This window comes from Lepisosteus oculatus, chromosome 10 (genome assembly GCF_040954835.1).
Source record: "Lepisosteus oculatus isolate fLepOcu1 chromosome 10, fLepOcu1.hap2, whole genome shotgun sequence".
NCBI lineage: Eukaryota > Metazoa > Chordata > Actinopteri > Semionotiformes > Lepisosteidae > Lepisosteus > Lepisosteus oculatus.
Genome location: NC_090705.1, coordinates 5,420,248 through 5,437,892, shown reverse-complemented (window position 1 = coordinate 5,437,892; position 17,645 = coordinate 5,420,248). Strand labels below are relative to the sequence as shown.

General features: G+C 37.7%; 1 protein-coding gene and 1 long non-coding RNA gene across 4 annotated transcripts in view; one reads left to right on the top strand and one right to left on the bottom strand.

Annotated features, from left to right (window-relative positions):
* The window catches only part of cdk14 (cyclin dependent kinase 14), a 178,504-nt gene extending 167,745 nt beyond the window's left edge, over nt 1-10,759 (top strand). For both annotated transcript variants that reach the window (XM_006636009.3, XM_015358006.2), the window contains one exon: nt 6,526-10,759. The gene's annotated coding sequence lies outside the window, so the exon portion shown is untranslated. The remainder of the gene's footprint in view (nt 1-6,525) is intronic.
* LOC107078698 (uncharacterized) lies at nt 2,673-17,643 on the bottom strand. Of its 2 annotated transcripts, none has more exons than XR_001479665.2 (3): nt 17,447-17,643; nt 16,389-16,582; nt 2,673-2,972 (listed from the first exon to the last, which is right to left on the bottom strand). It is a non-coding gene; the product is annotated as an uncharacterized lncRNA (long non-coding RNA). The 2 variants fall into 2 exon arrangements; XR_001479663.2 differs by lacking the exon at nt 2,673-2,972 and adding an exon at nt 13,935-14,188.
* Nucleotides 17,644-17,645: the final 2 nt, after the last annotated feature.

The window sequence follows — 17,645 nt, the reverse complement described above, 5'->3', positions numbered from 1 at the left end:
AATTCTGCTACAGTCTTGAATGTATCTAGTTCTGAAGAGTATTTATCAGCATTGTACAGCTGTGTCTTTTGTAAAATTAACAATTAAAATCTAAAGGATCGCATATTGGAAGATGTATCTTAAGAAGCAGGCATTTGTATCATGTGCATTAAGTCTCAAAAGAAATCTTGAATAGAGCTGTTGAATTTCATTATTATTTTCAGATCCAAAGCTGGTTCAGCTCTCTTTATACCCTTTTAACCTGTAATTAATGTTGTTGCCAGTTAATTTCAGGCATAGCTCTTTTTTCAGAACTGCTTATAAGCGGCCTGGTCAGCCTGTTCTGAACCCTTTTGATTGACAGCAGCTTATTTCACAGTGTGTTGTTTGAGTGTACATTTTATTGCAGAAAATGTGTTCATTTACACAGCTAAAAGTAAGCTAAAAATAATGCTACATCAAGTAAATATTTAAACCTTAATTGATTAAGATGTCAAAATGGCTGATTTATCTTTCAGGGAATGCAAAATATTACTGATATTGTAGCAAATTATCTCTGCAGCACCCCAAACCTGATATTTAATGTAAACCTAACTTACAGGGAAAAAAATGCATTCAAATATTGTATGCCTCTTAAGAGCCATGCATGGCCATTGCACTAATTATTTATGTGAAGGACTGTCATTTTATATATGCCAATGCCAATCAGATCTGTTGCATCATTAAACGAATTTTGCTTTCTCAACAACACATTGACTGTTTTTATTGTCCTTTGACCAAGAATTTATTTATTTTAGTGTGATGCAATATACGAATGGCGTGTTTCTGTTCAAATTGAATAAAACCATTGCGAAAAAATAACAAGCAAGCATGTTTTACATTTTACCACCTCTTAATATTAATGCCAACTTAGTATTCCATCCATTCTCAGTTTCTGCTATTATTTTCCAAACAGTTGATGCTTTCAAAAGCATATTACTACATATGGTGAAATATGGGAAAATACCTATGCAAATAGTCATAGTCCATAGTCATTTACGCTGTGCTCTCCATGAAGTTCCTTTCATTGAGCCACAAAAACAGAGATGACCCTTCTTAGTCCACAGCCTTGAACAAGTGTTAGTTCCTGATTATGTCTTTTTAGCAAGGTTTAAGTACTGTGGTCCTCTCTCCTTTTACTATTGTGTTGCAGAGACCAGCTGGCCAAATTGGATATGCCACACCCCAAAATCCTCCCACAGTTCCCACCCACGGACTCCATCTGGGCTAAGGCACAGGTCCGCTTTGATCACATTGGAGCGGAACCCTACATCTGTTCTTACTAAGTCAGACCCTGAAACAACAAATTCCATTGTTGACTTTCTCAGTGTGAGATACTGTACTGGAGCTCAACGCAGCCTACCCTAAAGCACTTCTGTTGTAAATCATTTTTAACAGTGGAAACCACCAGTAGACCTCTATGTGCTTTTCACTTGGCATCTTCTCTGCTTTAGCCAATTAAACAACTCCTGTTGTGTGACTTATTAATTCTCCAAAAGCCTAAATTTATATCTACATTGTCTCCTTTAAATCTAGAAATGTGTCTTTCAGATTTAAATTAGTTAACAAAGCTGTGTGTTTTTCTGAAGAATAATAACATTGTCTCCTTCAATCCAGAAATAAGCAAAAATGTTAAAAACCAGTAGAACGCCAAGGATTTGCACTTGCAATGGGGACACATGTAAACTCATCACTTTATACACATACAACTTAACATAAACAGGTTTCTCTTCACACCATTTGTTCTATGTATAGGTCTGAGATTTAATTTCCATTCAAACATGGAACATTTGTCTTTAATCAAAGCTTGTCTGTTTTGAGCTTATCAGCAGTCAGTTTCTGAAAAAAGATCTCTGCACTTTTGCACAAGTTTTATTAGACATGCATGGACTGCAGCTATCGTAAGTGATTATTGTTTTGGACAAAAAGACTTTCAGGCACATTGCCGTAAAAAGACCTGTGATGCTTAGATTGTGTTTTCCTAATAGCACCGTGATAAAAGAGGTTCGGAGCAGTAAATGGTGAAATTCATTAAGCGTAAGGAAAACACTAACCTTCTTTAACATTCTGGATAACATCCCAAGCTTGCAGATAACAAAAAAAAAGTTATCTCTGTGCTTTGACAGGTTGTCCATACTTTAGGCAGCACTTGTGTGTTCATTTTTCACCCTGAATACTAATAATGGCTTGATGCCATACATCTGAAAAGCACAATACAAAGTACAGCTGTAGAGATAATGCAGGCTCCCCTTAGGGCCAGGCTGAGCAAATTAGGTGTCAATGGGGTGCCTACGCAGACAGCGCTCGCTCTAATTAGTCTCCTGAGCCTAGTTGGTGGCGGGTTTAACATGAGCTAATCAATGGGCCTAAGTCTGCTGATGTGTGCGAGAACCTCCTCAGCTGGGGTTCTTCCCCACAGGTCGCTCACCTGCTCAGCGGGAGCCCTCATTTTCATTTTTTATCCCCGTCCGTCTCGTGACGCAGTCAGGCGCTTGCGGAAGAAAAAAATCGAAGCCGAAACATGTTGAGTTGAAAAGCCGCGTAGGGTGGAATGAAGATCATTTAATGGTCAAATTAATTATTCCCCGCCTCACACACGCACACACACACACTCTCTCACTGCACTGGAAGACACAACAGGTCTTGAATGCAGTAGCTTTAATTAACAGGACAGTGTGTGAATGAAATTAATTATTTGAATTAAAGCACAGTTAATTAAAAAAAAAGTTAGGAGGCTGAAATTGGTCTGACTGTTTTGCCGTTTTTTCTTCTCCAACACAAACTGTCGGAAGTGTAGATCCAGTGGCGGGCTTTGTCAAAGATGAAATCCTCCCGCTACTGAATGTGTTGTGTAACAAGCGCCTTTTTTAGATTTTTGGCTTGTTGAGTCACACATCCATTGGGAGTTGATTACCAAGGCTAGGATTGGGAGGTTTTCCTCAAGTCAGAGAGCGCTGCAGAGAGAAATACATTATTCAGTAGTGCGGTCACCTCAGGAAAAAAAATTAATTAGCAAATGATAGGCCAGCTTGAACCAGGATGTGTGTTGGAGTGTGTGTTGGATTTGCTGCCAAATGCAGCTTTTTATTCACAATACAGCCTTCATTTACGTACGTCTGACATTTATACTGTACAGTATGTTTCTGACACATCTTGATCATTGCAGGTGTAAGATATGACAATTTGGAACCTTTTAATTTGGTTTAGTGTAAGAAAGGCAAAATAGATCTGTCTTGAGCACAGCCTGGGTGATTGAAATGCCAGCACAGTGTGTGTGTGACACAGCATATTCTGTACGGAAATAATGCGGTTGTTATTTACTTCAGAGATGCAGAGCTCTCGTCCTTGAGGGAAGCAATGTCTTTGGATTTGTATTCCAGCTGAACTCTTTACTACATAATTGAGCTAATTGGTGGTTTAAATGGACCAAGTTAACACTTTTTGAAAGTCTTCAGCTGCTGATGACTTACAGAAGCCAATAAAATGTACTGGACTCTGGCTGCTGAGAAAATGATTTGTTAACCTATAGGTAATATCCACACTGGCCTTAAGGCAACCAATATGGATGGGGGGAATTAAATAATAAAATAAAAACTTTCATTGTTATTTAACAAACTGCTGTTTACCATTTTTTATGATTTTTTATACATTGTGCATATTTCTTTATTAAGAAATTATGCTAAACTTATATGCAACTATCTGACACATTTTCATGGGTTTTCAAAAGTTTTAATCATCAGACTTTTTCAAAAGTTATTCTTTTTTTTATTAATTAACAGTTATACAGTATAATCAAATCTGAAGCACTGTGTTGGTTTAATGACCAACACTAGTGTGCCAATGATAATAAAAAATGATGGTGTGCCTGAGAGCAACAGTTAAAGCTGAAATGTAATTCACAGACCCAGGAATACCAACAGCAACACAAGGAGGCGGTGTACAAAACTGGACATTTTCTTTGTTTAACCTGATGTGTGTCTGAATCTTTGCTAGTATCTTTATAGGACAGCTATAATTAGCCTTGATATAACTTTGCAGGAGTATCTTGAATCTCCTACAGAAGGAAGCCATAGTGACAGTGAAGAATGCAACTTTACTGGATGTGTAATATTCCAAAGAGACAAAAAAAGCAGAAGAGTGGAAGAGCAGCACTCACAGTCCAAGAATCTGTATGGAGTGACTTTTGGAAAAAGTACTTTTGAACTTTAATAATATCGGGAATGTATGTATGAAGAAAGAAGCGGTTATCAATGGAGATTTTAGTTTTATCTCTACTAGATAATGAGTAACACCTAGGAAAATCAAACTGAAATTTTAGACTGGGCTAATGACTGATTTTTTTTCTCAGTTTGCCAGAGCGCCTGCAAGAGGGGATGCCAGTATTGATTTAGTCTTTTCAAATAATGAAGGTAGAATAAAGACAACAGTGTTAAGAGAACCATTAGGGAACTGCAATCATAACATGGCATGCTTTGAAGTGTACTTTGAAACAGTACAGAGTCCAAAACAAAGGCTGACAATTTCAGGAAAATAGTGTACTGTATGTTGGGAAGGGACTCAGTTTAGGATGAATGAAATGAAATAGAATAGATATGATATTCAGATATGCACAATCCTCAAGAACATAGGGCTTCTTCAAAACCAACAGTGAAACTCAAAACAAAACCAAACAGTCAAGTCGGAAGTACAGGGAAGTGCATTTAGAGCTCAAGACCAGGACACACTTATTAACAACTAGTTCACACACAAAGCATTCTGGGAGACTAGCACACGCTAACAAGCCATGCTGTTGAAACTGTCGCCCTGGTTTCCTTCGAGAATTGAGACGCGTAGCTATTTGCAACCAACCAAACAAACTAGATGAACTGAATGGTCTCCTGTAATTTGCCCCTGTGCCCAGAAGTGAAGGTATTATGCAGTGTTTCTTCTTGTGCTTCTGTGTCAGGAGACCACAAAAGACTTGATGGGACTCATTAATGCAGATAATATGTGAAGCATCACATCACATGATATCTAGAATGTAACTTAGAATGTATGCAGAATGGTCTGGTTCCTACCTAGATATTAATGTTCTAATAAACTTCGCTTTGCTCGATGGCTTTCTGAGACTAATAACTCAAATATTGTATTAGGAGTAAGTGTTTTAACATTATCGCCCATGGATAATCCAATATGTGTCCTGGAAAAGTGTTGAAAATATCTTACCTACTCCATAGCTGTTGGTAGTATTGAACTTTATTATCACTGTTAACCATGAACCATGAGCTGTGATAATGTATGTTGTGACCTCTCTTATAGATTTTGTTTTATTTAACAATAATTTAACAGTCCAACATTAAATCATAGTATTGATAAGGATATTCTATTATAATCTGAACATTTGAGTATACATTATAATGCAGACATACCAAAATCAATGTTTCTGAATGTGAACCATTGTAGGTTCATTTGGATAAGGTGGCCTGCATTGCAAGCAATAGAATGCATTTATATTTACTGGTAATTCAATTTAATTCAATTTATGTTTATACAGCGCCTTTCACAACAAGTTTGTCCCAAGGCGCTTAACAGTGCAACCATACATGTTGTGAATACAGAGTAATAATAAAAAGGTAAAGAAAAGTGTTAAAAGTAAATACATTAGATGTAATTAATTTGAATTGGTGCTGTTGATTAGACAAATGAAAAACAATTACTTTAATCACATATTATTTCAGAGATATTGACCGCCACCAGTCTTGGTAACCTATGAAGGAAGGCATGCAAGAAAACTAATGGAATAGTTATGTGGATTTGCTTAAATAAAAAAAAAATCTAATAATCGTGGCCATAATATTCACTTGTATGTGTGAATTGTCTGTTTCTCAGGCACATCGTGTTATTTCAAGCTAGAAAATCAATGCACTGGGCTACCTGGGTATTTAAAGAGAAATATAACTCCCACAAGAAATAGAAACAAATTGCAGTTGAGGCTAAAAATAATTCATATTGGGTTTTTTTTACATTGCTGTAACAGTGAAAGAAATGTAGAATCTGAAATCGAAGATGAAATTAACACTAGAAGATGAAAGTAGAAAGCACACTAAATATTTAATGTATATTATTACAACAGAAAATGTCAATAATGTGCCCCAGGTTATAGAATAAGCTCAACCAGCATTGAGTAATTACAGAATTATTGACTCTGGGTTATTACAGCTAGTGTGATATCTTTAAACTAATATATAGCCAAGGCCTGGTGGTATTTTCCTAGTTGTGCTTAAGGAAATTAGGGATGTTATTCATAGACTTTTAACTAGAATATTTCAGTTTAGAATATTCAGATTGGAAAGGACAAATGAATCCCGGAAACTGTGTGTTGATACTGTTTATTTGGAAAAGAATTGAGGTTTTTGCTTCTTAAAGTGTGTGTGTGAGAGGGAGTAACAAGCGTACAAATGTCATTCAGGAGTTGGAATGAAACTTAGAGCGAAAATAAGTTTCAAATGTTTTTCTTTTCTTTTGCAGATCGGTACTGTCAACAGCCAATGGAAGAAACCAATGAAATGTGGAAACAAGACCTGAATGGGTTCTCCCATTTTGTTTTTTGGTTAAAAGAAAACTTTAGGTGGCATGATTTCTTTATTACCTGCTGTGTACCTACACCCGTGCTTTATGAAGTTTGCCGTCAAATTCCAGTGTGTGTAATTCCAGTACACCTTAAAATTCTAATTGGCTGGTTGTATAGTTTGCTTCCTTTTTAAAGGAATGTACAGCTTCACAGCTTCACTGAAAAAAGATGTCATAGTGTATATCAACATGCCTTTTTGTTAAGTCCACTTTTTATGAGCAAGTGCATTAATGTAGTAAAAAGTAATCAGTAATGCTTTTACATGAACCCACCCACTGTGACTAAAAAGCATTACATTTGCCATTTTTTCTTTTTGTAAAGACCTCATACTGGTCATGTTGGGCTTAATAAATATTTCTGAACGCACTGTACAATAAGATCAAGGCAATAATAATTTATTTTGTATTTCAATAGAATTTTAGGAGTTAGTTCTTTGGGAAAACAGCAGCCATGATGAAATCTGTCTGTCATCCATGGGTGTAATAGACCCTTTAGAAGTAATATGATGTTCTCAAACAGTGGTATTTGTTTAAATATAAAATAAAATAAAATTGTAGCACTTGGGTTTCTATTTGCAATATTTGTAAAATTTTGCTTTCAGTGTGTTCCATATATATGCACATTTGATGTGTGTATATGTATACAGGTTTATGGCAATATCAAAGCTTTAATGTATTGTACACGGATATGATTACATTTAGAATTGTGGTGTTTCTATAGGCAGAGAAAGATCATTTCCTTCTTTTTTCTCTGACACCTAATCAGACAGGAATCATTAAAGCATCAGTTCACCATCAATTCAGGAGAGGAACACCTGCTGTGTGCACACAAGAACAGAGCCTGACTTCATCTGACTCTAGCTTCACTCGAGTGGCTCCATATCTAAATTCACCATTTCCATTTACCCATCTGCACTAGCAATCGCGTTGTTGCACAGAAAATTTAAAACAAGTAACTGAGAGGGCCATCTCATCTGAAGAAGAAAATGTCATTTTTTTGGTCTGTGCTATGACGGAGGTAAGCTTTTATATTTTCAGCATTTTTCTTAACATATATTGCGGTCAGAAAACAAAGGCTGATCAAATGTTATAAATCTTCCTGTAGTTAGCAGTTAAGCCCATCTGAATCAATATATTATATTGCTTGTAAATTTAAAATTGCCAGTACTAACAGAAAAAGGGAAAATTTATCCAAGTCTGTTGTCAGTTTAACTAAAATTAAGCAACTGTACTGAAAGAGGAAGATAAAAATGTTATCGTCCAAATAGCTCATTTTAATTAATATATAGGATCTCTGATACTTATACATTTCAAAGTGATCCGTCTTTCAATTTTTATCAGAAGCATTTTTAGAAGTGATACATACTGTAACCTCAATCCTCTCCTCTTCTAAAGAGAGAAGTACTTTTGACACTGGTTTTCTTCTGCCTAATACCTGCCCATCTGGGTCTGACTCGCGGCTCTTATTTCACATTGAGAAGAGAACAGGCCTGACCCCAAACAGGATGACCACTCAGATTGTCGCCAAGCTCAGACATACAGTAGCTAAGAGTGAGAAGAAATGCACGCATGTGCACCTGGAAGTAAAAGACACATTGACCTGGCTGTAATGTTGCACTTTTACATGCAATTACTGTCAAATGGAAACTAGATAGAATTGTTTTTACAGAGTGAGATGCAAAATGTTCTGTAAGACACAAGACATTGAGCAGCTTATAGAAGTTCTCTCCCCGTGCATTTCTGACCAGACTAGTAACCTGTAGTGCCATTTCTCTCGCTCCAATTCCTCAGTGTTTGGCAGCTGCCCGGCTCCTTGCAACAGCTCAGTCATGTCGTCACAGAAGTTGCTTTACTGTGTTTTCAGTACCACAAATTCATCATGCATTTATCCAGCAAGACCTAACTGCTGCTCCAATAAAATAGGCTGCTTGTTTGTGCAGTCCTACAGCTAAGTAGACATCTTCCTTCTCTCTTAAATCAAGGACCATTGCATTTGTATTTAAATTTAATACAACACTTCCCTTAACTACACTATTGTGTCTACAACAGACCTGTAAGAAAAGGTCATCAGTTCTAATTGACCTGTTTTTACTTCCAGAAAATAGCTTCCACCAACTTCTCACAGCAGCATTACTTTTCTAGATGCTGTTTTTTTTTTCTAAAAAATATGGAAATGCTTAATGCCGTGTTAGTGCACCCAGCAGTGTCACGAATCAGACTCTGCTCTGGGGCGTCTTTGCACAGATGCATTGTGACCCAGGACAGCTTCGGTCACGCCAGGTCAACTGCACTTCTTCAGAAAGCAGTGTGAAACGGCCCGCTGGCTTGCGTGACACCAGGTCGTGACCCAGGTAGGAGCTCAGGGGAGCTCATCCTGGGCAGAGAACGCCAGTGTGAAAAGAGCTTTAGTCATGGAGTTTACTCTCCAGGAACTCTCGGCATGACCAGACTCTCAGAGCCAGACGCCCAGATCCACACAACACACATTCACACTCCCATCTCTTCCACAGGGGGGGAAATGCCTGTAATATACAGATATAGATATCTATGCTGAAATTAACTTGCAGGGGGGTTTGGTCTTCTTTTAAATTGAAAAATAAAAATGGTTATAATCATGCCACGTATGTGAAAACACTTTTTTTCAGTAGGTGGAACCTTTGGGCTTTATTTGTGGGCACAATTGTCTTATTATCATCATCAGTAGTAGTAACAATCATATCTAATGATTCTTATTATTTTAATACATAATTGATGTATTATAATAGTGATGATAATAATGACAAGGACAAATAAAGCTAGAGAATCTTATTTTCTCCATTACAAATGCACTTTCGAATATGTTTAACATTCCAGTTTAAGAGTAGGTTACTTTGTGCCTCGGTTCTCTTTACTCAATCTTATTGTTGTGTGCACAAAATGATAGTGTGTGATACTTTCAGGAAAGATATTTGAAACAGTTTGATATTTTGTAGTGCAGAATATACCAAATACTTGAACTAATTTCATAGCATTTTAATGGCATTCCATTCTTGCATATATTTAATCAAACATAGGAAAGAAGCCTGTAACTGTTTAATTGACACAATATGAAGCTGTGTTAATAAGGGAAACAGCTTTAAGATGGGCCTAGGCTCTAAGGTTTTAAAGCAATTTCTGGCAGTATTAGCAGCTGAATAATTATTTGATATATTAGCATGCTTTTTAAGTGTGTTGTATCTCATTCTGGTTATATTTGGTAGCAGCTAGACTGCCTGCGAGCACAGAATTGTTTTTTCAATGGCTCCTGCGTTGATTCACTGAGCACTAATGCGACTATGATTCTTTTGAACTTGAATGTTTCCAAATGTTTCCCTTTGTGAGGAATGTGTGATGAAGGAAAAACAAAAAAGGGAGTTTGATTGCACATTAGCACTCTGACAGTTATAATGATACCATCAATTATCATGTAATTAATTACCATTGCTTAATCTCAGCATAGGACAATGTAGAAAATAAGCAAGTTAAAAGAAACCATTTTAAAAACATCACTCCTGTGATTCCCGGGTTTATTATATTGGACACATGTAATGGAATGTGCAGTCAGTAATATGTTATTCTTGTATACTTATGTTCATCTGTGAATATTTAATCATTTTGTAACCTTTGTTATAAACTGTTTAGGCTGTATATTGTCAGGAGAAAGCCTCATAAAAGTGTAATAGTGAAGCTTAAAATACATTGCATTTGGAGTCATGAATGTCCCCCAGCTCTCTAAAACAGGAGAGAGAATTCAAATATATTTTTGACCTTGTTAATTAAAATAGACCTGAACACTGGGAAAGGCATTTTTCATACACATGCTTCCCTGCTGTGCTGAACACTGAACCTGCCATTTAAAGTAATATTTAACAAAAAAATCACTTGCATTGTTCCTTTTTTTGTATGATGCACTGAAAATGAATGTTTGACAAGCAGAACATAAGTATAAATGCAGTGCAAAATTCAGTCACTTTATAAACTCCCTAGAGCTTAGTATGATAGAATCAATGTTGCATTATTTGTTACAACCAATATGTAATGTTATTATGAAGATGTAATGTCCTTCTGTAACTGTTGTTTATTGTTACCTGAAATAAAGTTTATTAATTCCTCAGACCATTTCAAACCAGACTTTATTGCTCATGTTCTCATTTTATTTAGGTCCTCCGTGCTCTAAATGAAGTACACCTCTATTAACTGATAAACAAGGTAGTAATTTTACATACAAGAAAAAGCCCTTTTAGAGTATGTATTTAATTCATAGATACTGTGCTTCAGGGGAATGACTGTTGCCAAAATCATTTATATTTTCTCAGGGGGATAATTAAACTGTGACTGCCTGGTTTAAGTTGACAAAAAATGGAAAAATAACTGCAAGCATAAACCCTTCTTACTAACAAAATAAAAAATACTTGAACCAAAATGAGAACCTAATTCCTAAGCTGCCACACTGCTGTCAGAATACGAATGTTTATCGGCAGGTGACAAGAACGTGAACAGAAGAAAATGAGAAAGGTTACAAACACGAGTAGGCCTTTTAGCTCACCAATTACCAATCCGATTGCTAGTAGTTAATAAAAAAAAACAATAAAAAATCATCATAACTGGGGACCAGAGGATGTTTCAGCTCTGTGTAATTGATTTGAGCTTTTCACAGACGGCTCACTACCAGACAGGCTCCTGAAAAATATTGTCTCATTTATATTCTTTCTAGGGTCTCTTGCTCCACACAACAGGAACCAGAGGAACAGGGAAGTCTTCAGCCACAGCTCCCTTCCCCCAGTGCCCGATGTCTTGTTAGTTCTGGAGCCCTGATCACCGGCCAGCTGTGAGCCTGTCACTTCAAAATCTGCTTTAATTTCACACTTCTCCCCATCCTCCATTAATCCATCTGGGGAGAGCTACCCCCTCAAGACTGAATATGGCTTTATTTCCAGACTTCATCACAGCCCTTCCTGACAAACGGGGCATAATATTCATGAGCAGGACGTCGCACTGGAAAATAAAAACTTGAGGTCTACTAAAAATGCTGCAGTGTACCCTTCACCAGGCAAACAAATACAGTAAGAACATTTAGAAAGAAAATACTTAGGATTTTGTACTCATAATTTGTTTACAAAAGTAATAAGTACTTAGTTACAGATAGGTTTCCAATGAAATTAAACAATTAGTGTATCATTAGATTTAGATGTCTCCTTCATAGGAAGTAATACATGCAGTTAGCAGTACATGTATGGAAAAATAAAAAACTGAGCACAATAAAAAGTAAATACCATATACTGTAGATAAACCTAAAGGATACTATACTGAGGACCACACAGCGTCAGTGTAAGGGATACAAACGATCAGTAAAACAGTATTCTGGAGAAACTCTAAATTATTGATATGTTCCTGTTGAAAGGCTGTCAGAAATTAATTCAATGGATTCCCACTTTCTCATTTTTAGAGACCAGTGTGAACTGAAAAAGAAAGATTTTGCAATACAATATGTAATGATCTTAATATATCCTGTGCAGCAAAAGATGCTGAAATTGTGACATTCTGCCATTTTTCTCTTCAGTGCTAATCCACAATCCCTATACTACAACTATAGTATGTCATTTGTAAGTAATGTCATTCATGTACTGTATCAATCAAGTAAATGTCATTCTTGCTGTTTGAGGACCAGACATTCAGTAAAAGTCAGAAATTCAATCCAGGTATATCTGTTATATCTACCCCTGGCAGTAAAGATCACACTGAATGAAGACTTTGTTGACATAATCAGAATCTGAGTCTGATACTGGACAACGGCATTCCATGCTTTGATGATTTCACATTCAGGTTGCAGTAAGGTTTGGCCTTACTTACTCTGTAGAAAGCATAAACATGACCATTAATGATGCTTTAGACATGCATGGTGATATTTAAATGTAGATTTAACAGAGAAAAGAGCATTCATGAACTGAATATGATTCCAGCAGGTGTGCTGGTCAGCTCATTGACATTAAGCTTGGATGTGTCTGGATTGAAGACATGATCACTGAACAGGGTGACAAGCATGGATTCTGCTTTTACTTAAATGCCTCACAACAGTACCATCACTAATCCTGATTGTCCCTCCCCACCCCCCAGGGGTGTTTCTGCAGTTTGCTAATATTACAGACTGATAAATCTTACTTGCACTGCATGTAAGATTATTGAAACTATAATCACAACTCAAATCAGCTTGGATGTAGAAAGGTTAAGACCAAGAGAAAAAAGGCACAAAACATCCTGGGAACATTCAGGGTCCAAACACTAGCCCTGACAGAATATGTCCTTATGTTCTGACTCACATAAATCCCAGCATCTCCAAATGACAGAAACTAATGGAGTAAACATCTTATCCATTAAAGTATGCCTATCAATCTGCCTCCCGAAAATCAACATAACACTGATCCTACCAAAAGAGAGCATTTCAAGAGTGCATTAGTTAGAGCCTCTCAGCTCTCAATCGAGAACTGGAATGTTCACACCACATAGAAAAACCTCAGGATACAAACCACCTGCAATGTCTGCAAAAAGACACTTGGATTTTATACCAGGAAACACCAGACTTGGTCTGACACACATGACTAGATAATCAATTGATGTATCGATCACAAGCACAGGGCTTTCTGTATATGGCAGAGCAACTAAACTCCAAGCAAAAGAAGTCACCCCAAAGGTTCGGGGCAGAATTTGTGGTGGACAGATACAGTAATGCAAAGGGATTTCAACAAATTATCGTGCAGACACAAATAATATCCATGCTTTCCTAAATTGCGACAAAGGTTGTGTAAGGTCTGATTAACAGAGATCCAGATCCAAGAGAGATTTGCTCAGGAAAAGGGAAGGAGTCAATGCTCATTAGAAGGATCATTTGTAAGACTCATTCATTCAAAATCCACAGTCAACAAAAGTGTGTTCAACTCCATTCCAATTAAAGATGAGCCTGTACCTCCACCAACACTTTAGGAGGTGATACAAACTATCATGCAGATGAAGAACAACATAGCATCAGTAGGTGTTGGAATTTTAAACACAAACTCCATGCAATAACCCTCCAACTCCACGCCCTCATCATACAGATTTGGAACAAAGATGTGAGCCTGAATGACTCCAAGGATGCCATAATTGTGACAATCTTCAAAAAAGGGGAAAAATACAACTGTGGAAATTACAGTGGGATCTTTCTGCTGTCTGTCACAGGCAAGATCATTACGTGAAGCCTCCTGTTCTGGAAGGACCAAAATCCTCCATCAGCAAACTTCCAATTTCACAGGAGATATCTGTCACTGCATATACATAGGGGACAATTAAAAGGACTGAAGTCGTGTCATCAACACTGTGAAAGATTTTACACATCACAGATTACCCAGGACAGATGCACCAACCTCAGCTTTCCCAAGCAGACACATAGGTATTGATCAATGATCATCTACCATCCGTTCCAGCTGTGTTTTGATGACAGGGTCTAACCTCCCAAAGAATGTCCTCTTCTCCCTCCGATCCACGATTAACACACCAGAGGACAGAAGAGCTTCAAAGATATGGTGAAAGCAAACATGAAAATACGCAACATCGATATGAACTCCAGGGAGATTATGGCTCTTTACCGAACCAGATGGAGGAATAATAATCTAGAAAGAAATTTAGCAATTTGAGACCCAGTTTGCCAAAGAATGCTTTATGAATTTTAATGCAGCTAACAAAATAACAACAGTAAGATAGACAATAGATACAGTATCTTCCGAAACTGTTAACTCCTCCTGAACTGGTTTTCTCAGTCACCTTTAGGTTCATACGAGAGAATCATCCTGAACCACAAGGGACAACCAATGAATGTTGAAAACGTACAGTATGCTTTCTTTTCTGGAGTGTACTTAAACAGTAAATTCTCTTCTGGTTGGGTACACTCTACTCTGGTATAATTTTAAACACAAAATTCAAGCGAAAGCCAAATGCCTTATCTTGCACACTTCTGCACTCTCCTGTGCATACCCTTATATAGGAACAAGGAATAGGGTTATTCCAGGCTGAAAAGAGAAGAGCGAAAAACACAACGTTTCGGCCATGGAGCCTGTATACATGTATATACTGCCTGCTTGGCACTTCCTTTGCACTCTTCCCACATTTTGTGGCATTTTGTTCTTATCAGCAACAGATACTTCTTGCACTCTGTGTCTCTTGACCTTACCTTTCATGTCTTCAATGTTCCTGCGTATCTCGTAACCTGCTCTTTCTGCAGTCTCCACACCCTCTCTCTGCTCTGTTTCTGGTCAAACGGCCAAGACATTGTACCTTCAGACCCACACTTGCCCCTTCCCCTTCCCAGTCCTCCTTTCTGCTGTCCCAGTTGGAGCTCCTCCACTGGGTTCAAGCACACAGAGCCCATCAACATCTGGGCCTCCTCCTTCACAGCAGTGATACAGCCAACCCCCCAGTACAGCATTCAATCCTTGCCTCTTTTCATAGACTTTTAATACATTTGCAAACATACAAACTTTTACATATTGTCTCTTCATTGCATTAATTAGGATTTGGCTGAACTACTGAAATGGTATTTTAAAATAGAAATTTAATCTTGCCCACTTTTGCTCGATTACTTTAAACATTGCAATTTACTATTACGAAATATTCATTGTAACACATATATGTTTAAATGCATTTATCATATATGCTATATAGTAACTGCGAGTGAATAAGTGACAGTACTTCTGTCGCCATTGTGAACCTTACAGAGATACTACAAATACTGCAAATTGTGCAAGGTTGTGGTACTCGTATTTCCTGAAAGGACTGTGTCAAAAAAATGCAAAATGCAAAATTTATAACGAAGACAAAAAACAGAGAAACATAAAAACCAATTTCTATAATTGCTCTGAAGAAACCCCGCTGAAAGCAAAGTAAAAATATTATTTGCTTATTTGTATAAACCCTGAAGTTAAACTGCATTTATTTAAATATGGAAATAAGAAACAATGAACATTTACGTTTTCACACAGTTTTAAAATTGCATTTCACAGAGAATTTCATGATAAAAACACCATCCTCACAACAAAAATAATGCTAAAAAGAAAATTTGAACATACAGAAGACTCCAATCATTTTTTAGGCGATATCAGTTTTCTCAAAATGTTTTTACTCATCCTGGTTTAATTTGCTCTATTTTGAAACTACTGTGAGTTTGTCTGTATTTTTATTCAACTGAACTTGAAGAGATCATGCCACAATCTGCAGTGGTCAGCAATTGCTGCATCCTGGGGTGTTCTCTGTGTGGAGTTTGTATGTTCTCCCTGTGCTCATGTGAGGTTTCAATGGCTTCTCTGGTTTCCTCCCACAGACCAAAATTAGGTCAAGTGGCCTCTGGGAAAATAGGCCTCGGTGCGAGTGTGCGTGTCTGTGTCTGTGTGTGTCCTGTGCAGGACTGGCGTTCCATCCAGCATGTACCCAACCCACTGCTTACCAGGATAGACTCTGGCTCCCTTGAGACCCAGTATTTGATAAAGGAGTTTCAAAGATGGACGGATGGATGGTCAGATAACAAAGGATTTCTTTCAGATACTGTAGCATGCATGTAGGATACATGTTTGTATGTTTGTATGTATGTTTGTATCCCTCATGTCCTAAGGTGAGAACTGGCCTCCCCCATCTTTTTTTCCCCCACAAAGAAACATAATAATAATACAAGCTTTAAATCATGAAGTGGAAACATTTCTGATATAAATAACTCTACTCACAGTAGAACAGTGTAGCATTGTGGGTAAGTCTCCAGCCTCACGGGGGGGGGCTGTGGGTTCGAGTCACTGTAGTATACCGTACACGGCTGTTGTCCTGAATAGTCCAGTCCACGCAGCTTCTTGAACAGAGACTGCAGTCTGCTGATGGTGGGGTCTGTGATGGACTGGTGTCCCATCTAGGAAAAGAGTCGCACCTGGAAACCAAGATACCTCCTGGTCTGATCGGCTGCTCGTGTGAGCCAGTGGAACTACCCGCCTACAAGACCACGTTCCACAGTAAAACTCTTTCGAGCGCTCCAACACGAGTCACGTGAAAATAATGTTTTGTTTTGAATGCTGGCAGTTATATGTATGAGTCTGAAATTAACATTAACGAGGGGAAAATAATCCTTTGTTTGCTTGGTGCAGTGGCCGTGTCTGAGGTCTGGCACCCACAACACACACATCCAGTTTGTGACTTGTGAATCAGTCCCATCAGTCAGAACTGTGTCCTCTGCCTAACAGTACTTTCCTAAATAGTGTGTACAGCTATTACAGTAAAATAAATCCTTCCTGGTGAAAGATATTAATCTCATAAGAGCACAAATATGTTCTTAAAACAGAACTGTTCTCCTTAGAACTGTTTTCTTTCGTTTAAGAAGTTTTATGCATAGATTGGTTGGCACTGGTTATGAAAGATTTTAAGCGATAAGCTTCAGAAAGCATAACTACTTTCCTAACTGCTGCGCTTTATTTGCTCCTACTGTATACTTAACTTCTAGCCAGGCTCACAAACAAGTATTGCCTAAAAATAAACTCTAAACACAAGTTGCTACATTCCAAACCAGCTGATCCGCCAACAATTCACCACACCATAGAGTTGGAGCCCGGACGCTTTCTCTCAGTCTGTCTCGATACAACCAGCAAATCCCAGAGGGGTTCACTGCTAAAATATGGAAAGTAAAGAAAAAGCACGAAGTAATTTAGATTAGTCGGGTGTGGTTTCGTTTGCCTAGTTCATCGCACGTTAACAAAATATAGATAAACTCAAAATGCGGTTTTGCCCATAAAACTTTTACCTCGATGGATTTGGCTTCATTTTGAGTTCTTCTCTCCTTGTGGTAAAAAAATATCATTTTTTTTCCTGAATCCTGTTTCCAATTACAGAACAAAGAGAAATACGTGGTTCAGGAGCCATCGTGGGCTGTGTTTAAGACTGCAGTAATGACTGCTTTTACATTAAGTTGCCAGTCTGCGGGGTGGCGATGGGGTAGTCTT